This window comes from Tympanuchus pallidicinctus, unplaced genomic scaffold, assembly GCF_026119805.1.
Source record: "Tympanuchus pallidicinctus isolate F22 unplaced genomic scaffold, pur_lepc_1.0 scaffold3, whole genome shotgun sequence".
Lineage (NCBI taxonomy): Eukaryota > Metazoa > Chordata > Aves > Galliformes > Phasianidae > Tympanuchus > Tympanuchus pallidicinctus.
In genome coordinates this window covers 88,855,214-88,880,126 of record NW_026294747.1, presented here as the reverse complement: position 1 = coordinate 88,880,126, position 24,913 = coordinate 88,855,214, and the positions used below count along the sequence as shown (strand labels likewise).

The following is a 24,913-nucleotide window of genomic DNA, read 5'->3' as shown; positions in this document are numbered from 1 at the left end:
TGCTCCCACTTTCTTCTTCTCTGTTAGTATTTTAGTACTATCACAGCTCCTACAGTTTCCAGCACACAAATATAATTCTAATTTCATAGGTTGATAAGAGAATAGAGGAAAAGTGATAAAGTGATTTCCCTCTCCTTGATCTCATCTATAATAAGGAAGGGAATTTAGTTGACAAAAGAATACCTGTCCATAAAACAGGAAATTGTGTCATACAGTTTTTGTGGGCGCTACTTCAATACTCATATGGTTAAATGGACTTGGAGCCTGAGTTTCTTGTGCTGAGAAAAAAACAAAACAAAACAAAACAAACAAACAAACAAAAAACAAAAAAAGAAGTATAAAACCACTAGCACATTGTACATGATTTATCTTCAGGAGTGCTTCAGTAATGTACGAAGATGTAAAAATACAATGTCATCATGAACCTTCAATTAAAGCCACACAGCTCAGACACTAGGGATTTATCCAAACACATCCAATGTTATTTTCAGTTATTTTTCATTTTATCTATGAATTGTAGTGGTGTATCGTCATGATTTCTGCATCTAAGAACGCTCTGCCACATGGTTACTGGCATGCATACAATGTACCTGCAGAGATGCATATGGATCCACTTCAGAATTTGGAACTTCGTAACACTCAGAGCCTGAATTTTGTCATCTCTGAATTGAGATAATAATTAAACATTATGCCTTGGGATAGAAAATTCACTCCTTTCATCTTCTTCAGCCACTGAATTTGGTAATAATTGGTTTGGTAGTATGAAAGATATAAAATGGTGCATTAATTTCTTACAGTATTATTTCCATACCAAGACATTAACATGACATGCACCTACAGTGCACATAAATAACAGACTTGCAAATAAATCTTAATTCTAATTACATATATGAGTAAAATGTTACGAGATACCCAAGAATATCATAGCAATATTTTATCATTGCTGCTGTTTGAGGCTTAATTGAGGCCTCCTCCTGGTACCATTGCGTATTGGGTGCAGGTGGCGAGGTGTGGGCAGCAAGGTGGTGGAACTGCAGGTGTAAGCAGAGGTCAGGAATGCCCCATGCCAGGCACATACAGTTCCAGCCGGATTCAACAGCCCCATCATGGGACACCAGCCACACTGGAGGCACCTCTGGGAAACTGTATTTAAAAAGAGAAGAAAGAGTGAGAAATAACAGAATACCAAGGTCAGAGGAAGAGGAGGTTCTCCATGTCTCTGAAACAGATTCCACACTGCAGTCCACAGAGGATCCCCAGCAGAAGCAAGTAAGACATTTCTTGAAGGAACTGCCGACTGTGCAGAGCCCTTTTTGGATCTGAGGAGAGGTATGAGAGGGAAGGAGTGGTAGACAGGAACCACAGTGTACTTAACCATTAGCCCCATCTATCAAGAGTGGTCAGAAAGGAAAGTCAAGAATGAGATTGAGCTTGGAAGAGGACAGTGAGAAAAGAAAGGTATTTTAGTTGTCTTGTTTCTCACTACATGAATTAATATTAATTGGCAAAAACTAGAATATTTTTTTCCCAATCAAGTCTGTTTTTCCCATGACTGTAAAGGATAAGCAATCTTTCTGCCTTCATCTTAACCCACATGATTTTTCACCCTATTTTCTCTCCTAACCCACAAAGGACTGAACAATCAACTGGGTGAGTGTTTCACTGTTTGTCAAGGCTAACCAATCACACATCCAGACTGAATATTTTATCACCTATAATTTCTAATTAAGTTTAAATTTAGATATGACAAGGCCTTGCTGATTAAGACCACAGATCAGCAAGGCCTTTTGAAAAGTAAGAAAACAGATTTTAATGACCAGAAAGACCTTCCATGTCTGTTAATGCAGTAAAAGATTGTTCCTGTTTCAACCTGTGTAGTTACTCTCCCTTACCTATGGATGATGTACGCATCAATTGGTTCTTAACAAGCGCTCTACATTTGTGTAAGCACTTACATGTACTTAAGATGCCAATTGTATTTTTGCTGGTTTTAAATAGGCAAGTATGGCTAGATATTTATCTGTAAAAAAAACAAACAACATAACTAACCAAAACACTGTCAAGTGATTGCAGAGGTTTAGACATTTCTGATTCAAACTTTTTGGCGTCAAAACAAAAGATCTTATGAAGGGGAATGCATTTGAATGCTTCACTTATATTTACATTTCCTACTATAAAAACAACAGGCGATATTACATATACATCTGACCCTTTATGAGTTTTATTTCTGGTAAGCATGACCTTCATATTACTTTTTGTTTCTTAGGTCTTTAATATAAATAAAAATCTAAAATTGGTAACTGGTATCACTTTTCCAAGCAAACATGCCTTCTCCATGCGTGATGAGTGAGGCTGCACACAGCCTTGTGCTGTAGGCAGCCTTTTACCCTTCAGCTGAATTAGATCATTTACAGATGAACTCTGATCACTAAAGTACACAGTACTACAGACCAAACAATTCAGTTGCATAAGTCATTGTTCTGCACCCTCATCAGTAATTAGTGGGTAGAAACCTGCATATACACATGTATATATATCTGATTATGAATGCATATATGTAGGGACGCAAGTATAGATGTTTCTCAAGGACAAGTGACATACTGTGGTCATTTTTGCCAACTTACCTGAGCTTTAGGCAGTACCCCAACAAATGCCCAAATATACAAACACTCACCGAGCCCTCTGAGGCAATCTATTGGCACATTTTCAGGGGCCAGCAAACAATAAAGCAGAGAACAGAGAGTGTGCAGCAAATAAATAGTAAAAAGAGTGGCTTGTGAGTCTTTCTCCTTAGGGAGGTGACAGTGACCTCAAGAAGCTATTAAAATTCTTAAGTCCTTCTAAGTTATTCTTTATTAAAGTTTAATAATTTACAGCCTCATTATCAGTGTATAAGAGTAACTAACACTAGTGAATTTCATGAGCAGTTCATTAGATAGAATGGCTGCACAAAAAGTTGAAATGGCTGATCCCTGGATATTTTAAGACAGAAGCAAGATAAAGTCTGATATCAATGAAGTATATCCAATGCCATAATCACACTACATTTCTGTTTGTTACTGTGGACCCCTGCAACATGACACTTGTGAACCCCTGCGTATCTCCAGAGAAAGTGTCCAGCTGATTTCATCTTGCATATATTTCAGATTCACAATAATTTTAAGCACTTTTTTTTTTTTCTGCATAAGGCCACCTGCTCAATGGACGTTTCAGAAATTCTACTGCTTAAAAATAAGTCACTTTGAGTCTAATGCCTACCTGTACCATACTATGATCAGAAACAGGACAAACAGTTTTAAAGTTTGTTCTGACTTGTTTTAAGGAGGCATGTCTTCACTAAAGACAGTCAAGTTAGCCTTTTAGAACTGTTTTCTCCTTGTTTCTATCCAGCTGCCAGAGTACCTGCAAAACAAACTGGAACTTGTTTTTTAACTTCTGAAAATTGTTTGTGATTATCTAAAGTGCATTGCACATCCAGTGTAAAAGTTTGCAAGTGACATACAAGTGCCACCAGAATTACAACATTTTTATTTGTTCATGTGAATGTCACCATGCTGCTGCATTTCTGAAGGCTGTTTTGACAGCTTAGTACTTGCATATGGCTATACCCATTTTCCTTGACTGCATCTTTTGTTATAGGGAGAGCAAGGCGTAGGTCCCAAATGATGGTTTGCTCCTGCATTCAGAGGGCTGATCTATCAAAAAGCTGGTGACAGCAAGGATCCTATATTTCTTCTGTGTTATTTTAGAGCAAGCTACTTAAGATACCAGTATATAAATTGTGCATAAAGCTGCAGATTATGTGACACCCAAGTTCAACATGACTGGCATTGCAGATATCAAAAATAGTATGTGTAAACCAGGCTGTCTGGAAAGTCTGGTATTGTATAGTTGAAGACAAAAAAAGTAATTCTTCTCATCTTCTAGCTTCTATTCCAACCGAGGCCTAAAGTCCAGTTTAATTATGTTAACTATAATGTATGCTTTGGGTCAGCAGACGCATTCCTTACTGCCCATATTCTAAAGGATTCTGTGGCTCTAACTCTTGCTCCTGCTCAATCAGTATCAGTCAAATACCACCCAAACCAATTATTTACTCACTCACAGTTGTCCTGTTTGAACAGTTTGTTGCCTGCTGCTTCCACCTCTACACTCTATTTGCCATGATATCATATTGCCACTTCATGTCCACACCAGTCCTCTGATCCTTATCCCCCCAGGTGGGCAGCTTGAAGCAACACAAGGTGCTTAATTAAGTTCTCCCACTAACAAGATTTCTCTCAGAAATACATGCACTGAAGGCTTCTCCATTTGTCCTGCAACACTACTCTAATATGGATAGCTAAAATGAAGTGTTGGTGACATATTGGAATGCTGAAAATTTGAATTTTGACATGAAACTGCAGCAATTCCACTTGAAAATAAAAACACTGATTGAAAAATATTATTTATTCTCTTTTTACTGAAGTTTGCACAACCGTTCTGTATCAGCTCAGCAAAATGAGAGGAAAAGATCACACTGAACTTCTTAAAATTAATGCATTGAGCTTTTAACAATTAATTTCCCTTTTAAACATGAAAACTCATGTTCTTAAAAGAAAAAAATTGTTTTTACAATTTATTTGCATAAAGAACGTGTAAAACAAGTTAAAAGAGCAGTGATCCAAAGGAATAAGAGGAACAGAGAGTCAAGCTGGTATAAACCACAGTGTTCTCAACAGTATCAAAGATGGCAGCTGCTATTAAAATGCAGATAGAGAACATCACCGTATCTAGATGGAAATAGGTTCTCAAAAGAAGAAAACAATAGAATGGGCTAAGCTACAACCATCATCCAAAAGTTACATTCAGATTCTAGATTTGAATTTCATTACATTACAGCATTTATAGAAAGATAGTCAAAGATGGTGAAGAACCTGGAGCATCTCCGCTATGAAGAAAGGCTGAGTGAACTGGGTCTGCTTAGCCTTGAGAAAAGAAGACTGAGAGGAGACCTGATCCAGGTCTATAAATATCTAAGGTGTGGGGGGCAGAGTGGTGAGGCCAGACTCTTTTCAGCAGTGCGTGGTGACAGGACAAGGGGAAACGGCCGGAAACTGCAGCATAGGAAGTTCCGCACAAATGTGTGCAAGAACTTCTTTACAGTGAGGGTGACAGAGCACTGGAACAGGCTGCCCAGGGAGGTGGTGGAGTCTCCTTTTCTGGAGATGTTCAAGAGCTGCCTGGACACCTACCTGTGCGACCTGGTGTAGGGAACCTGCTTTGGCAGGGGGGTTGGACCCAATGATCTCTGGAGGTCCCTTCCAACCCCTATGATTCTGTGATTTGGAACAGTCAAAAACATTGATTTAACTGTGTAACTAATAAGAAGGGCATAAGAAGTCTGTTGTTTCTTAAAATGACTAACTTAGATTTCCTAGTGCCAGCCTTCCCTGCTACAATGACATGAATACTTAATTCACAAAAGTTTTAAATCCATTTTGAAAGGTTTTCCAAATGCCAGTTTCAATAATCTTATGATTGACATCTTGAATTACATCAACTCATACACTAGGAGGCACAATCAGCCTTACAGTAAACTTAGAAATCTTGAAGCCTCTTAGGCTTGACAATAGCTTAATCAGATGCCAAAACATCACATTGCAATAATGAAAACCAAAGAAATGAAAGGACTGCATGCAGAAAAACTGTCTCCAGAAAAAATAAAGGGGAAAATGTGAAAACATATAGAGAGGAAGATAGTGCTTCCAAATTGCTTACCTTGATATCATCAGTATCATTATTGAATGACTTAATCCACATTAGATCTATATTCCCGTCCAAAACTAACCATTTTGGATCCTCACAGGTAACTTTAGTTTGTTCTCTGTAGAGAAGACAGTAGACCTGTAAATTGTATTTCAAGAGAATCACACAATTGTAGTAGTGTAAAACAATTAAAACTTCAGTCTTAATTTATCACTGAAATAAGAAGATTTTGTGGCATATCAAAACCATGCTTTGCTTTTTAGATTGTCAGTGTAAAACAAAAATAGATTTAATGAACACTTGATACAGCAAAACAACTACATTTTATACAGCAAGAGTCTATTCCTGTGTGCCAATGGTCTTAACGACATGGGGAGATATGAGAGGTTCCACTGTTCTAGAGAGAAAATAATTCACCCTCTAAGGAAGTTGAATCAGCATCATTAAGTTCTGCACTTTTCTGCTATTACCATCATGTCCTGCTCTAGTATTTCCACAATTACCAGTGCTGTGCATTCACATCAAATTGCATACACAGGAAAAAAAAAAAAAAAGAAAAAAAAGAAAAAAAAAGCCACAAAAGGATTCAGTCTCTAACACCTTATCTGAATTCCAGTACTGCCTATTTTCAACAGAGTGCTGTGCCTGCAGGAACAGAGGTCTCCAGTAAGAAGAATGTGCGCTGCTTACTATCTTTCCATTCTTGGGTTGCATGGTTTATAAAACCAAACAGCTCACCAGCTGTCAGAGCTTTCGGATTGAGGCTATTCCAATTTGACTTTTGTTTCATGTTCATATAGTATGTAAAGAGAAGGGACAGACTGCATGTTAGTGTAAATTTAGAGATAGTAGGAATCTTTGATTTTCTCTCTAAACTGGATCTCTGCGGATCTCCACACTAAAACAAATCTTCATCTTGTTGTACTCTAGCCTCTGTGCAAGTATAGCACAAATTTCCACTAAGCCTAATGACTCAAAGGGAGAATCTCATTCCAATACAGCTCCACTCCATAGTTAATATTCTCTAATATAAAATGTTGAAAGAGAAAGTAAAAATACAGACCTGCCAAAGTTTAGTAGCACAAACAGGCAAGCACTATCTATTCAAGATGTTTACGTAGTGGTTTGGCAATATATCATTCAATTTCTGTCCAGAAGACTAAATCATTCTGCTTCTCCTTCTAATACAAAGTATTACTTAGTCTATCTGTCAAATATTCTGTTCTTTACTTTCTGTCATGATTAATTTTCTTTTGGGACATTAAACAATGTAAAAAAGTGTACAATTTTCTTGTAATGCTTGAATTTTGCCATTACACATCACAGGCTGACAGGATGGCCTGAACAGCATGCTATCATACAGCAGCCTACAGCAAAGGCAATGCATCAAGCACAGTGTTTTCTGCAGGAACCATGATAATTTCTTTGCAATTGAAATGAGATTGAAAACACTTTGCAGGTAGGCAGACACCTTGCTCTTTCCAGTGCATGCATTGCCAACCACAAGCACAGGGATGCACTACAACTAGCTTTTCCAGCTGTATGACCTATCACACAGTTGGAATACATAGCAAGAACATTTGCTCTACTGTTGTCCTCTTGTCAAACAGAGGCACATACACAAAAAAAGTTATCTTTCCATTCCTCTTTCCTATCCTCTATAGTAAGAAATGCCTTCTAAACAGACTTGCCTTTGTGGAACCAACTTTGCATCAAGAAGCATCATTTGTTTCCCAGAGAATGAGAGGAGCACTGGCTTATTTTAATGAATGAGTGAGAACAACTCTTATCATTGTGTTATACAGCTATACGCCCATAAGAACAGTGTCAACCAAGGATATAGAACAGTTATCGCAAGTTTGCCATCACTTTAGAGGATCACAATTCCACAATTAAAACAATTTTGCATATATAGTTTGGTTAAATACAGTATTGGTCCACTAAAGGAATATGTTTCTTCCAAAGGACTAGTTCTGTGAGAAAAACAATGGAAAGAGCTTGACTGATTATAGATTTCTGTCTTAGTGAAGAGAATCCATATTGATTTTCTCAAGTCTAACAGGAGGAGCAAGTTCATATTCCTCAGTGGTCATTTTCTGATTCACCCAGTTAGCAGGGATCAAAGCATTCTACAGAAGGCTGACTCAAAAGTTCCAAGGTATAGCTTATTGGTTTTGGTACTTCTGCCAAGATGGTGGAACAAGATAGCCTGGAGCAGAAAATCCTTTATAAATCCTGAGATTAATCACATTTAACTTGATTGGTTATTTCAGTTTCCAATAAAGCTCAATAAAGCAAAGCAGTGTGCAATTTTATACTGTAAATGTGGATGACCTTTGAAGCATGGTGAGAGTATGCTTTATTAGTAGTCCAAATTTGGTCCATACACCAACTTATATTTCAATATCACTGTTTTAACTTTTCAATCTGTCTGTAACTCAAGGTATAATTAGTGTTTAAGTTTAGCTTGTAGACAACTAATTTTTATGAGTATGCACATGCATGTATGCTCATATGCTCATGCACTCATATCTCACACCCAGTGTGCATTGTATTATACAGAAAAACCCGAACAAACATGAAAAAATAACACAGGTAACCCAACATTCTATATCTACAGCTTCTTGTACGTTTTTTTTTTTTTGTTGCCTTAATCTTCATTCTTCCCTGTAAATATTCGCCAACTATTACAATGATACCAAGTACAAGAACTTGGTGCTCTACACAAATAAATATGTTTGCCACTGGAAACAGCCTTTTTGAACAGAGTGTGTTTCCTTATGAGTATATTTGTTGTACTGAGGTGCTGTACTGCCATGTCTTTGAAATACTGAGTCCTTGAGGACACCTTATCAGTACTGTAACATACTCAAAAATAACCTTCATTTCTAATATAGCCTATTTGCAATTATTTTGATTGAAGCTCTTAAGGGGAGTATTTAAAGGCAATGAATTATTTTACCTTGAGAATTAAGATCTCTTCAGGCTACAAGCGAAACTCCAGGGTAGACTGTATGGCCATCTGTTTAAATTGCAGGTTCTTCTTTCTCAGAACATCCAGAACTTGAAACAGGTCATTAGTTAGGCCCATGAAAATTGGGTTATCATTTTTCATCATTATAGGCAAAGTGAAATCTCTTAAAGCTTGCATAAACACCTGGAAAAGGAAGGCAAACCACGGATCACAAGGGCATTAAACCATTCTCTTTTTAGGGTTTTAATTTTATTCCAAGACAAAACATCAGGAACAGCTACTCCTGCACCTTCCAAGCAAAGGTTGCATCTGGTCCTCAGGTCTGTTTTTGTCTCCCTTCAGTGAAACAGCAGCTGTCAGAATTGACAGTCTCCAGTCACAGTGGCACTGGGAAAACATTTTAATGAGTCATGTTACCATAGGAAAAGAAAACAGGTAGTAAATAATCAGAAGACAATGTTCAATTTACACATGAAGTAACACTTTTTTCCCCCTTTTTATAGAGTTGGGGTCAGCATCATAAGGAAGGCAAATGTCTAAAAGGGTGAAAAATGTGTATCTATTTAATTTTTAATACCCCACCTGTATTTTTATATGGCAAAACGTGCACCAGAAGATAAAAGACCTAGGATGATACTTTGAGAATGTGATTCCATAAGCTTTTGGATTCATTTCAGCTTTCGTTCCTCTGGTGACAATCTCACACTAAGAAATACCATTTACAAAAACCAGATAGAGGGATGGATGTGAGAAGCAGGCCACACACAGTTCTTCCAGTGATGAAGAAAGATGCAACACATCTCCTTCATTCTTCAGAGACTATAATAGACAGGCTTGAGATGTCAGGGTGCTCTCTCAAAAAAACCAGTAGTTTCTTACTTGTCAGGTGCAAGACACTTCTATTACTCTACCATCACAGGAGTAAGGCTGTAGGATAGGAACTATCACAAAGAGATCAAAAAGACCAAGTTTTCCTGGGAAGCTGTGCTTTTTCTTAGAAATTCTCAGCATTTCCCACAGGATGTATTTAACTGAATTCTTTTACCTCTTCCACTATATTTTCAAATATTATTCATTGCAACTATGTCTCCATGATGAACCAAGGCAAGCAGAAAAATTGCTGCCAAACATCTAATTTGACCTGATGTTAGCAATACTTTTTTGCTTCCTGAAGAGAAAATTGGGTAGACTAGCAACATATTTTGCATTTAACACCAAAATTAAACAGGAGACAAAGGTAGCTATTCAGCCTAGAAAAATCTAAAAACACCTGTATGGAAAGTTATAGATTTTTATAAGGTATTTATAGATTTATATGAGTTACACATTTCTAAGTTATTCTGAATAAAAATAATTCCTGGTGTATTTATGTAGGAATGTGTTGCTTCAATTTTAAACAATCCTTCACCATATTCACTGACAAGAGTTTAAACAAACATACATCCAAACTTTATATATTTGTTATTCATAACAGTTCCTGATTTCCCTTGAGGTTCTTCCTCTTACCAAGAGGTACCTTTGATTCTAATAAGATACCACACAATCACAGGAATTTGTTCAGCCATCCCACATATTTATCAGTGACGTAGAATTTTTAACTAAAAATTAATACATTGCAAATGTACAGAAAAAAGTCATTCATTCATTTAGAATTTATATCTAATGATATATAATGGATGATATCCGATATATCTGATGGTGAAATAGGATGGATACATGATTTCAAGCGTCTTCAAAATAAAAACACAAGATTGTACATTTAACAAACAAAAACCACCACCATAATTATTATACGATGTCCTTCTGCACTGTTTGCAAGTGAATGTGTAAATTAACATGTAGAAAAATAAGAACCTCAGAAACCCTCACCTGTTTAGAGAGAAGTTCCCTGCGGAAAGTACACAAGGTAATAAACTTCTGGCTAACAGACTTACATCAATAAACCCCACAGCAACCAACATAATTTCATAGGTCAGTTCAATGCCATGGACGACCATGGCACAGGGTTTAAGGAAGAAAACAAACCCCGTAATCCAGATACACAGATTAGTGCTTAAACATGGTAAACATAAGTCACTTAAATAAAATGACTGTTGTGTGCAAACATTTTTAAAACACAGCTCCAGAGAGTCACAATTAAGAATGTCAGTCAGAGCTAACAAGGACCTTACTTCAAAGCAAAAGGAGATAATTAGACACAGTTGATTGTCAGCATTCAGTAACATCACTGTACACAAAGGCAGCAGCTGAGAGATGCAGGGCCTGTAGAACAGGTACCAGGAAACACTGGGCAGGCACATTCAGCTGCAGCATCATTTGCTGTGAATAACTGAAAGACATCAGCAGGAACTGTGCAGGAGCTGGAAGTCAATATAATACCCTGACATATCCAAAATAAAAGGACTTCACTTTTAAGGGTGGTTAATACTCTTACAAGTTTTTGCCTGCCGTCAGAGGTTTAATTGCTTATTTTTTAAGCATAACCTTTAGTTCAAACTTTAAGAACAAAACCATTTTAATTATACGATTTAAAAAACACCTGTAGGGAAAGCCATTGTCCCTCCAATCTTTGCTAAGACTAAGGTATAGGACATTAAAAGATCAGTTATAACTGATCTTACCTGAATATTGAGAAAAATTTCTTCTCAGAAGGAGCAGTGATGCTTTAGAGAAGACTTCAGAGAGATGACAACCTTGAGGGGGGTGATGGAGTCATCATCCCTGGAGGTGTTCAATAACTGTGTTATTGTTAATAACATTGTTAACAGTTGTGGTACTGAGGTACAAAGTTAGTAGGCATTGTGGTGGTGGCTTCACAGTTGGAATGATGATCTTACAGGTCTTTTTCAACCTTAATGATTCCACGATTCCCAGGTATTGTAGCAAACATTACTTGCCAGCTCCATCCCTCGTAGTCTAGCTACTGCTGCATTCATATTGTGGTGTGTTGCATTGTGTTACAGCTTGGGAAGGCTTCCCAAGGTCGAAGACTTGAAGGTCATCTGAATTAGGGAGGTTTCTTCTCAGAAGATGAGTAGGGAATGTAACAAGAACAAGTAACCTTTATGTCTGGAGCAGTGCTTTGCCCCGCATTGTGTGTTGTAAAGAGAGGACTAATGGTAGCCCCTTCATTGATAGTCTTTGCAGAGGGTTGTTAATTCAAATCTTAACCTCCTTCTTCTAAGCAGATGTTGTTTACTACTTGTTATAAATTTAGGCTCAAAACCAAGAAAGCTAATTCCTGCTGCTGACTGGTCCTGTCATCTGAAGCAGAAAAGCAATGCCACAAAACAAATCCCTACTCGTACTTCTCCAGACAGCCTGACAATGCCCTGCAGCTCTCCCCACTGAACTTCACAATGTTGAGCAATAAAATCACAGAATTACATTTTTCTCAATTCCTGTTTAAAACAGTGAAAAGGTTAATGCAATCTGCATTAAATCGAAGACCATCATCACATTGCTCGATGTGCAACTCCAAAACTTTGTTGGAATAAATCAGCATTGTTTTCCTGCCCATCACAATGGAAAAACAACTTGTGGAATTTATTCACTCACAGAACACCATTTTGATTCACAAGCACAGCGTGAAAAAATAGTCAGATCTTTACATTCAAAACTTTCTCTCTTGAAAGACTAGTCTTAGCATATGAAGTATAAACATGCACTGTAAAAAAACAACAAGGGGCTGTCCTATAGTGCAGGAAATTGCTTTCTGTGCACCACACTTTTTGAAACTTATGTATGTAAACCAAACACCAATTTTTTTTTTTTTTAATCAAGGAGTAATATTGCATCTGTGGTCACACAAGACAGGAAACTTGAGGATATTTGTTGCTACTTTACCTTATTTATAGGATTGGTTCTTGGATATGTCTATCCCATCTGTGGTTTGTAATTATCAGAGATGCACCTTCTTGAATCACTGATTCTAGCAAAAAAAATCCAGATAAAAATCTTTATTGCATGTGATGTGAAAAAGTACAGCTTTTTGAATTTTTAACATATTGGGAAAAAAAAACCTAGAAAGATTTTGTTGAAAAATCCCTATTAACCTTGGTATAGATCCGCTCACACTCTTCTTCAGATTAATCACTTTTACACATTATGCAAGAAATATTTAACTTATTTTTAAAATTAAGAGATATTAAGTTCATGCACCACTTAAGTGTGCACACTTACAAGCATACACACGTTTGAAGATGCTTGTCTCAATAACAGGTCTAAGAAAACCTTATAAAATTAATATGAGGTATGAAAGAACACTGAGCAGTTAATTTTTTATTCTCTGAAAGAGAAAAAGTGACACTGCTATTAGCAACATTCATTACTTGTCAGTCAAAGGTGTAAGAAGTAGCCGAGGGGTATTTCCCAAATACTCGTAAAAGTCCTGAAACTGAGCATCACCAGTGATGCCAAAGCACTGTTTCTGGGCATCATCCCATCTATGGTGTAGACGTGACAGCCAAGCAAAACCTCATGAACTGGTGACCTAAAAAGCCACTGCAGAGTCATTATGCCTTGTAGGAGCTATTCAGATGAAAGCAATGAGACACATCACAAAGCTACAGCTGTCATCAGTAGGTCTCATACCTCATTCCTCACCATTTATGAGTGGTAACTACTAGAATCAATTATAAAAGATTAAACTCACCTTGAGGCATTGGTGATTTTATACAGCTGGAAATGTATCATAAGATCTTTGTAATAGAGCTATTATAGCAAAGTACATTACTACTTATTAAGCCAAAACCCTTACGAACCATGCTGTCTTCACATTGAAATGGATGTTGCTTTTTACTAGATCAAGTCTAATTTTGCTTCTTGAGTTTCTTTTTGGCTTGATGCCATTTTAGAAATCCACTTTGCTTCATTTTACAGCTTTCAAATCTGTGTGTCTTCAATGTTTCCATTTAAACAGCAGCCAACAGTGTGTCAGATGGTGTAAGCTGTAACACTAATCTACAGGATGTGACTGGAACATATACCTGAGGCCATAAGAACCCCTGACCAAATTTCTATGCACTATGTTATGAAATTGTAATAAGTAAAATCTCTGGCAAAAAATAAAGTCATTGAAACCTCTCACCCTGTAGTGAAACTTGCTAGAGAAACACTGGAGGGAGGCACTGTTCTCATATGCTTTCTTGGGTACAAAAGCATTTTGAAGAAATCTGAGGCTCAGAAGGTCAGAAGAGAAATGAGAATTATTTCATATTTCAATCCCCATCTAGTGAAACCTTGCGTGGATACAAACTAGTAGCATGTGACAGCCACCTTAATTGTTGCATCTTAGTTATACTTGGAGAGAGCATTTTGATTAAAGCAAGCATTCAATATTGTATGTGTATGTACTTATAGTCACCACAGGAAAAGATTATCTTGTTCTAGAAATTCACATATATGCCTTTAAAAGGAAAGAAAACACACTGTGAAAGTCTGAAGATGGAATAATTAAGACATAATAAAAACTTCAGAGTGCTTAAGGATCATCTGCACTCCAGGTAATTTCTCTGGGCTTCCTCTTTTTTCTGTAGCAAATCATGATGATGTACTAACGCAATTATAAGGGATACACCAATAGCAGCATTTTGTATGAAATTGCCTAGTATCCCAAAATGTTACAGACCTTTTTTCTTTAAAAAAAAAAAAAAACAAACACCAAAACTCCACTTCTCCATTGCTGGGGTCCAGATGCTCATTCCTAACCCACAGTCCAGCAGTCCTCAGCACAGATATTGTCCAGACAGGAGGAAGTGACAATCTGGGACAGTGCTGCACTCTGCTTGCAGAAGAATCACCGCATCACATAGAGGTTCATTGTGCATCAGTCTGTCTTTCACAGAAGCTAGAAGATATTTTTAAAAAGGCACATGAGAAGCAAGCCCAGGAGATGGATACTGCAGGAATAGTATAGCACATCAGCAAGCATTTACTAAAACAAAATAACCACTGCCACCAAAATAAAAATGACCAAACAAAGCAAGACCTTAAACCAACCAGAAAAACAACAATCCCCCAACACACAAAAAACCACACAAGAATCAATAACCCAAATACTCACTGCATAAAATCACACTACCTGTTTTATCATCATATTTAATTATCAGTAGTGGAAGTGTGACAACACTTTTTTTGACCTTTTAAAAAATAACTTGTCATTCTGTAGCCAAATGTTCTGTATTTTGAACTGTACACTGTGTGAAAGTATTTCTTTTGTTTAAGCCTGCTGCCTAATAGTTTCAGGTAACACCTTTTAGTGCTTGCATTGTGAGAAACAAAGTTGAGTGAACAAAGATTAACCTTCGTTCACATTCTCTATTATAGGGATACATTTTAGGTAACTCTAAAGATAAAGCTCAGATAACTCCTTCCCCTCCTTATGAGCCTCCTTCCCATGTTGCATATCCACTTGGCAGATTCTCCAGGTAGGGAGAAAAACAAACAAAAAAAAATAACCAAAAAACCCAACAGAACTACCTAAAGTTTTCAGAGAAAGAAAGAATATTCATACCAGAACAGAAGAAAAATTCATATATCAGAAACTACTCTTCTGAAGCAGGTCTAACTTAAATAGTGGTTTGTCACAAACAAAACCAACAGTTTCTGTTCCTTACACAAATGCATGGATTTAACATTTGGTGCTTGCGTACTCTGTTCTTGCTGTGCTAGTGTGGTCAACTCTGTTAGTATCTTTTCTTTTATCTTTCATCTCAGGTCAGAATGGACTCATGGAAAATCCAGTAATCAAGATGTGATAAAAACACTCATGAGATAACAGAAATGACATGTTCATTTATTTCCCCAGTACATACTAATGGCATTTGATTTACTGTTGGGTTGAAAATCTTACGTCTTTTCACGAGATCATTTTCACACTGTGCAGATTTTCACTGAATTAAACAAAAAGAAGGTATGCATACATGTTTCTTATGGTAATCTTCAGGGATAACCCATGCCCTCTTCCAGTCTAGAGAATGCATTTGTGGATCTGAAACCCATCAGATTTGTGAACCCATAAGTTCAACCTGGGCTGAGTAGCCAAAAACCCAGTGTTCCCTGTGCTTTTCTTCATAAGTCTCCATGATATAGGGACACATTATTTTTTGTACAGTTTCATCAGGGTATTGAAACTGAGAATCTACCTTTTGATAAAAAGAAAAAAGCATAAACCTGCACATGTAGTATAAATGCTACAATCTATACTGACAAAATAGGAAGCTCATCGCATTAACCTTTACAAAGGATACTATTTACATTAACATTCTTTAAAGACTTGAACTGAGAGGTTGTTGTTGCTCTTTTTTCCCCTTTTTCTCTCTCCACGCTGTCTCTTCAGTAGGATTTAATTCTCAGGGAGTCTTTTCCAATTACTGGGATAGCATTGTTTTAGTTTATATATCCATTTGGTGTAAACATACAGCGATATAATCTTTGAGCTCCAAATGTAAAAGTCTGAGTCGCATTGTTCTGCAGACAGCGTAAGCACAAACAATACAGTCTTTCCTATTTCCATGCACTCAAATGTATCTTGGAGAATCCATCTTTAGGAGGAGAACTGCATGTATTTGCCCATTCAGACTGTGGCCTCCCTGCTGAGACTATCAATCATTAGAACCACATGCAAGATTGATTTTATGCAATGTGAATGCCTATCCATTCAGCACTGTTGCGGGAACAATACATTATTGTCTCAGAAGCTGCTGATCTGTTCTTTCTGACCTACTACTAGCCAGTTAGCATACATACTGGATGGCTAATTAGCAAACAAGAGGCTCAAAAACAGCTGATATTGGATACGGGTGAGAGCTGGAGGTCTGGAGAGGTATGCCTTAAAGGATAAGAGGGGAAGGGATTGGAAAATTATTTAAGATGAAAGGAGGGCAGAAGAAGAGAGGAAGTATGAGAAATGCAATATTCAACCAAAAACTTCATTAGTTCTGTGGTTTTTGGTAAAATTTTTCTTTTCTGATTGTTCCTAAACACTTAACCCTCTATCCTTCTTCATAAAATAAGGGGCAACTAGACAATTCATTCAAATATTAGTTCATTAGGCAATTTTGGGCCTTGTAATTATAACAGTGATATTTTGAAATTTGGAAAAAACAGCTGTAAGTTTTTAAATTTCTTTATGTTTCTAAGAACTGACATTTCATGCCAGCCTATATCCCAAAGGAGAGAAAAATCCATGAAGTAAATTCCACAGAACTCAGCACACCTGACTGTTGCAATTGCACCTTTCGTGGAAAGAAACATACTCCTTTTGTATGTCGTACATTACAAGGGCAGTGTTTGTTTGTTGACATTTAAGATCAAAAGTTTTGTTCAAAAGTCTGTAAGATGATGAGGCACCTGCACCAAAAACTACCAAAGGCAGAAAGAAACCATTTGCCTTAGATTTGCCTCAATCGCTCTACTTTTACACATATTTCTATTAAAGCAGTTGTTAATGACGATACTGGGAGTTGTCAGAAGAGTCTAAATGTCTAAGATAGAGCAGTATAAAACTGAGAAGATTTAAAATCATTATTAATAATTGCTGAATCATTAGTAACCGTTAGTGTTTATTTCATGAAGATTTGTTTATTCAGGTATAAATACCTTGCAGAAAACACTTCTAACTGAGGATTTTGAAGACCATGCTGGTGTGTGGACAGAGAGCTACTCTTGAGAAATAGAACAAAAGATTGTTTGCCTGATCTCCTCCTCATATGTGGCATAGAGCAATTAGTAGATGAAGCAAGCCACTGAAGTTTATTATTTAAAAGAATCTGTGAGAATCCATGATCCAAAAAGACTCAGTGTTCAAGCCAGTCAAGTGCTGGAAAAAATTTCAATACTTCTGTTACATGTCACATCCCTTTTAAAAAGAAGTTGTGCTCGAGGCATGCCATTAATTGTAGTACTCAGAGAACTAACAGCCATAGATGGTCATCACTGAAGCCAGGAATATCACCTAGCATGTAGATAACAGTATAAACTTCTGAAAAGCAAAGTGCTTGTGCTTTAAAACAAATTGGTCTCAAAATGTCAGAAAATGTAGATTATTATTTAGGAAAGGATAACAGAAGGATAGCTACAAAAACATCAAAAATATCTCATATAACAATCAATCCCAATTGCTAACAACATAGCAAAGATCATTTATCTTTCAGCCTTATCATCACTAAACACTGCAGGTCTGAAAGTTGATCAGTTAGCACTAGAAGTAGAATAGATTTGATCTCATTGGAATTTTCCAGGTTAACTCCTGAAGACCGATGATACAAGCAAATGCAACATAGCTAAATTTCCGGGAACAGAAAGCACAGGATTTATATCATCTCCTCAGAATGATGGTGCAATCTATAAGAAATACAGAAAGTAGAACTTACACATTTCCTTTCCGGGAAATGAAACAGAACATGTTCTTCGTACTGGTTCAGACCAAGAAGTCTAAGAGAGTGAAATACAACCAGAGAAATGAGAAGGTATGTTTGGCTATGTGGAAACTCCCCTCCGATATTCCAAACAGCCCAGTTTTAGAAATCAAGGCATAAGAAGACTTCATTCTTGACAGGGGGAAGTTATTTGCAGATAACAGAAATCTGAAAACAAACAAAAAAAAATACAAATCACTATTCTAATGGGAGAGCAAAGTGAGTGTTCTTCCTAAGATATATACATTTTCATGTATGAAGAATAACAAAATGAAAACACATACTAATATTGACACTGAAAGTATTAAGACTCAAAGCTCTCAATTTCATGCCTATCTTAGCAGAAAAAGATAATAATTGTTCATGCATAACAAAGAATGATGCTCAAACCAAGTGGTAGGTTTTGTTTTCATTTTTGTTTTAAATTTCTTATGATTGTTTCCTCAAAGGAGGAAAGAATATCATTCCTTCAAATATCATTTCTCTACAGGATGAAAGATTGATCATCAGTGATGAACTCAAGGCATGCTAGAAATTGTACTGGAAGAAGACGTTTGCAGTACAATTCAGTACAATTCATGTCCTGCTGTAAGCAGGAAAGAAAGACTCCCAATCCCAATTTGGGAGTGAGGAGAGAGTGAATTAAATTCAAACTGAAAGAATTTTTAAGGGATTTGACAAAGTTTTACAACATGAAATCCATATTTAACAAAACAATTCTTCAAATGTAACTGATCATCTGAAAAGCAGTACTAGTTCAGTACGTCAGAAAGCAACAAAAGACAAAAAATTATCATATAAATTTATATATAGACAAAAAACAACCTGACTTAACAGCTCATTTCCTGACTGTTCCTGTCAGTCTTCCAAAAAAGTCATAACTCTCCATAAGTTTTGTCTCCACAGCAAATCTTCAACTCTTGTTTGGTGGTAGCTTCTATCACATTTTCAGTATTCATTGTATTAGTCACTAACTTCTGAATAGAGTTAGAAGAAAAGTAGTTGCAACATGTGGAATAACACTCAGATTTGTTTCCATTTCATACCTTTTAGTATACTAGGAAAAAGAAAGTAGAGGGAAAAGATGTGGAAGAAGGCGCTTCATCAGCTTGTTTGAGATCTTATTTCTTGAGTGTCAATAAAGAAAATCCACAACCATTTATGCATTACAATGTTTAGACTGAACATGAAGGAAATGAAAAGGAACTCGGATAACTACCATTTGATTATGCTACTAGATCTCTTCTAACAAAATAAAAATGACAGATCGCAGAGAGATGCATTAACTTGCATGACAATTCTGCTTATGTATGTAAGATCAGTGCTTTTCTCAACACATGCCATGAAGAAATTTGTGCCTGTTAAATGCCATAAATAATTTCATCATTCTTGACAAGAATCTAAACTAGCCCAAAGGTGAGACTGTAGAATTTGTGTGTACAGTTAGGTATGCTGCAGCCCACATTGTTTACATTGCAGATTAAAATAATTAGAAATTCACTTAATGTTTTAAATGTAGAATATCCTCCTGATGTGATCGTTATCTTTTCAGAAGTTCATATAGCGAACACTCACAGATTTGTCTGACATACGTGGAGTGAATCATAGGTATGTCGATAACACAAGGTCTTCTCTTTACTCATCAAGATTTCAGTGACTTTTTTGGTTGGAATGAACAATGAAGATCTGGTATTTCGTCAAAAGTGAAAATGTTTAAGCTAATACAGAGCCATGTCTGGCAAAAGAAATTAATTACATCATAACCTTGTATTTTACTTATTGCTGTCATAAACGTCAAAGAGATTCACAGAAAGGATTTCTGCAAATCAGAATATCATCTCTTTGTGCAACTACAGGAGATTAAAAGCTAATGAAGGGTAAATAAAAGAAGATTATAACAAAATTATAAAAATAAAAATACATTAATAAAAATAATTCATCAAATATTGGAACAAGGGCTAAGATAGTTTCAAGAAATTGTCTTGTTATTATTGTATACAATAAGAAAAGACATTTTTAAATGCTGCAAATGGACAGCATAATATTAAGTGATTTTTAACAAAATCTAGAAAAACATAAGATGGGAAAGCTGCAGTTTTTATTAACTCCTACATGAAGATAAGAATGTTCTGAGAATACACATAGTTACATAGCACATATAATCTCACATGAATAACATCTGAAGAAAACAAAAGTCACTGATAAAAATTCAGGAAAAAAGTTTTTGACTTGAAGTGTAACAAGGGAGGGAATAATAATGATATACTAATCATATTTCTATCAAGTCCTTACTTGATTGTAATCTAGAGTCCCAAGCAGCTGATCAGCTGACAAATAAAGCAGCTCTGTTCCTGTGATGCTCTTCATAAGAAAATTCCATGGCAGCCCACATTCAGCTTGTTCCTGCCAAAATCCGAGAACAAGAAAAGTAGTTATAACCTCTGTTTATACATATCACATTTCATATTTTGAAAACTTTAATTAAATTGTATTCAGTGCACAATGTTGTAAACTACGCTGCATACAAAAAGCCACTGAATTTTGCTCACATGAAACTATTCACTTGTATCATGAATTTCCTGTAATAAAATCTAATCAAGATAGCAATCTGTACATACTTTTCAATGGAAATAGAAGAAGACGGACACCACTCACGTTTCAAGTACCCAACTTGAGCACAGCTCTGTGAACTATACCATGGATTTCTTCTACTTTATGGAGTCCCAGAAGATCTGTCAAGATAGTATCTTCTATACTAATAGCTTGACCTAGAAAGCAAACAATAGCAGATAGCAGAATGAGTAAATGGGTAAGAAAAGTCACACAAAAACACATAACAAAATGTCCAATGGAATACAAGTGAAAAACACTGAAATATTATATGCACTCTAGATACCAGATATGCTGCCATCTTTGCACCAAAACTTTGAACCTGATCAGCCTAGATGAAGTATTATTTTGACACTGTTCCTTCATTTTTTTTTTTCTTTTCATTTTGAAAGTCTATTTATGATATTCTCTGTGTTTTTCTATTAAGACATAGCACATATCATACCACTAAATGGCGAATTTATTTGAACAGCTACAACAAAAGTTGAAATATGCTATAGACAGATACAGTATTTCACAGTAGAAATCTTATAGGCTGGTGAGGGTATTTGCTTTTTTTAATTTTTCCTTTTTAATTTTTTTTACTGCCTGGCCACTTCAGGGCTAACCAAAAGTTAAAGTATATCATTGAGGGCATTGTCCTAATGCCTCTTGAACATTGACATGAAAAGGGCATCAGCCATCTCTCTAGGAAGCCTGTTGCAGTGTTTGACCACCCAAACAATAAAAGACATTTTCCTAATGATTAGTACCTTGCTGATAATAGAAAAATTGAAGAAGTTTGTCAGAAAATCTATTTTCCTTTTTCATATGTAGATGTTTGGGACAGATGTAGTTAGCATAAGACTAGGGAAGAATTCACTGGGGTCATTACTTTATGTGGTAAATAAATAAAGGCTCTGGAAATGTACTTTCTGGTATGGCACTTTAAATAATGAAGCTGTTAATATTGTATCTTCACAGTGATTATGTGACTCGAGCTGGATCAAGCCATTTACTTCATCACAGCTCCAATTTAAGTAATTTTCCTATTTATTTTTTCACTTCAGATAAAAACATTCATGAATTTAATGTATCCAAATCTTTCATTCACAGAGAGTTAAGGGAGATGCCTGCGTACACCTGAAAATGAAGAACATGACAAGTAATCAGCTTGTGAGCATCACTGGTGTCCATCATCATCTTCCCTTTTCCATAATCTGGAGCATGGGCCATAGTGAATGATGTGAAAGTAGAAGAGCAGTGCATCGATCTTAGCTCTATCCTTGCCTTTATTACTCCAATCACCCCTGGTATCACAACTGGCTGTGTGAAGCTGTATCATTTTGAAGTGGTTTAGGACAAGAAGTCTGCTGTAAGTGAATTCTTTTAAAGCACTACTAATTGGGCATGCAATTAAACCTCCTCATTTCTGCATGTAACAAGTGCATAAATAAGAACTATCATGTCCTCTTGGTTTAATATTTTCTTCATTCCATACTGAAGTGTTACACTATCTGTGGACCGCAATTATTCCTTTACCGTCCTGCAAATATTCAGGGGGACTCTGTTCTAATTTTCACTTATTTCCTCCCTTGTTCTATTAGAATTGATTTCTTCAGAATTACTACCAGCAACCACAGCAAATTCTTCAAGTGAAGAAAATGTCCTCCCTTTGAAGTGGAGCATCTTTGCTGAAGCTATGGAGCAAATCCAGCTACTCTGGACCTGAGGGAAGAGCAGGTAAAACTCCTAAAACCCTATTTGTCTCAGAAAATAACGATTTTCATTTGGTCATTTCTTAATATTTCATTATGCTTTCACACACTGCCCAAATAAGAAAAGTGGCAACATGGCTTTACCATATTCTTCCACAGGGATTAGAAACTCAGCCAGAAAATACTAAATTTTAAAGGAAAGCTCCAAACCAAACCAGAACATTCAGTTTGGACATGAGCAACAAATCCACTGAAGCATCAAAGTGGGTGGGAAGAGTGAGAAAGGGGTGTCACCAAGACAGATAAATTGTAGAAGCTGACAGCTACAGAACTTGCCTTGGCAAATCATCTGATCTCTATATCCATCTGTTCCCCATTAATCTGTCTCCACTGGGTTTTAGTCCAATCATCAATGCTGCTCTGAAACAGAAAGTACAGATAAAAGTGTCAACAACATTTGGTAAAAACAAGCTTCTGCTATATATAATCTGCTATAACAGATAGATGGATGCAGAGGGGAGGTCTAGCATGCAGAAATACCTCCTGGACTTTATTATGTTTTTTCAGCCCTGCACCACCGCTACCTAGAAAGCACACCAAATATTCCATCTTCTTGAAATCCAGCTCAAAATCCAAGCATCCACATTACTTCACCTGTCAATTTCTGATAGCCTTCTGGCACTATGTGTACATACTACTAAATACACTCAGATCCACAGGCATTATGCAGAAGTAGCTGGACTATTTGAGAGAAACCACCCTGTTTCCCCTTCATGACAATATACCATATTTTTAACCCTGACTATGAAACACAACTTCTTGAGGTAAATAGTACTTCACAAGGCTGATTTCCTACTCACACTATTCTGGAATGAAGATCTAATTGAGATATAACCACTGGTGAAGTGATCTTGCTTGTAACCTTCTACAGTTTTCTCACGAAGAATTCATCAATTCTGAAGTGGAATTTTTCTGGCTCTTCTAATTTCTATTCACTGATTTTAACTATTCCAGAAAATTATCAGAATCTAGCTTAAAGTGAATCTGCAATATTTTGAGTTGTCTTGATATTTACTAAACTGAGATTAGAGAAATTTTTAATCTGTTTATCTGAAAATATAGCAGGAAGATTGCAAAACCAAAAAGAATGATGTATTTCAGTATGATTTTTTAAAATCAAAACTATAAACACTTCTAGGAGAAAATTAAGAATGTAGCATTCATATAGCATATATTAACTTTATAATTCTTTCTTAAAAAACCTGCATTAACATAATCATTCATATCCCACCCTTTCTTGAACAACTGCATTTCTTTCTACCATTTGACATTCCTCTGATTTTGCTTGCAAAGACTGATTTGCTTGCCAGATAATTATATTGGAATGGATGTGGGACAGAACATACGCAGTAACAAATGGCTAAGATACCTGAAAATACTGTTTGATTGACATTAAATCCCAGGTTTCGTATCCACAGCTAATCAGAGTCCCAAATTACTGCTTAAAGGAATGTAAACAACATCAAAAATGGAGATTTTGTATAGCTAAGCTTCTACAAGGAGACATAAATGCCAAACATGATTTTGCCAGTAGAAAAAAAAAAAGTTAAAAAATTACTACAGACCTTCTCAGAACAAAATGCAACAATGAACTAATTGCCATCATCCACATAAAACAAGACATTAAAGGAACCTAATAAAAACTAATTGCTTTATACCTGGCATTTTAGAAGGACAGAAAAGAAGAATGGAATTATTTTACAACTCTGAGGTCAAACATTGCTATATATACACATATGTAAACATGGAATATTACTCTTCATACACTACCTCTACTGGATACAAACTTGGTCTGGCATCTTCTATCTGTAGAACAGATAGAACAGTGCAACAATTCTTTTAAAGGTTCAAAGGGTTTACTAGCAGCTGTCTGCCTCTCTTTCACAGCTAAGAGGTGACCAGTGATTTCTGCCAGTGCATAATAATGCCTCTCTCTTTGAAGTCCAGCATGTCACTTTTATAAAGCCTTTGAAGTCAATCAGATTATCAAATAAAGAAAGGTAAAATTACAAGCAAACACTGCTTGCTGTAGTGAATAAACATGTACTAAGCTCTACTGGTCCTGCCATTGGCACTCATGTTGTAAAACTATATAGTTTCAAGAGAGTTTGAGTCCACCTTCCAGATATGGCAAGTACTACTGAGAATTAACACAAGAGGATTTGCGAGAACAATATTTAGGAAACAAAAGCAATCAAAAATAACCTTTAAAAAACTCTAAAAAGCAGCAAACACAGCTCAGTAGTACATGTAGAAGTATTACATACAAAGACTCCTATCTTACTATTTCGATAACACACTCCATTTAACCTGAAAATGACTTATCTTAAAAGATACTCCTTAAACATCCAGACCCACTTCTTAATAACATTTAGAAAGGTTATTTTGAAAGTCTGCATTATCAC

At 36.2% G+C, this 24,913-nt stretch overlaps 1 long non-coding RNA gene across 1 annotated transcript; it reads right to left on the bottom strand.

Moving 5' to 3' along the window:
* Positions 1-17,606: 17,606 nt before the first annotated feature.
* On the bottom strand, positions 17,607-20,903 carry LOC128085838 (uncharacterized). Its single transcript, XR_008209125.1, has 3 exons — positions 20,797-20,903; positions 20,434-20,544; positions 17,607-18,309 (listed from the first exon to the last, which is right to left on the bottom strand). It is a non-coding gene; the product is annotated as an uncharacterized LOC128085838 (long non-coding RNA).
* Positions 20,904-24,913: the final 4,010 nt, after the last annotated feature.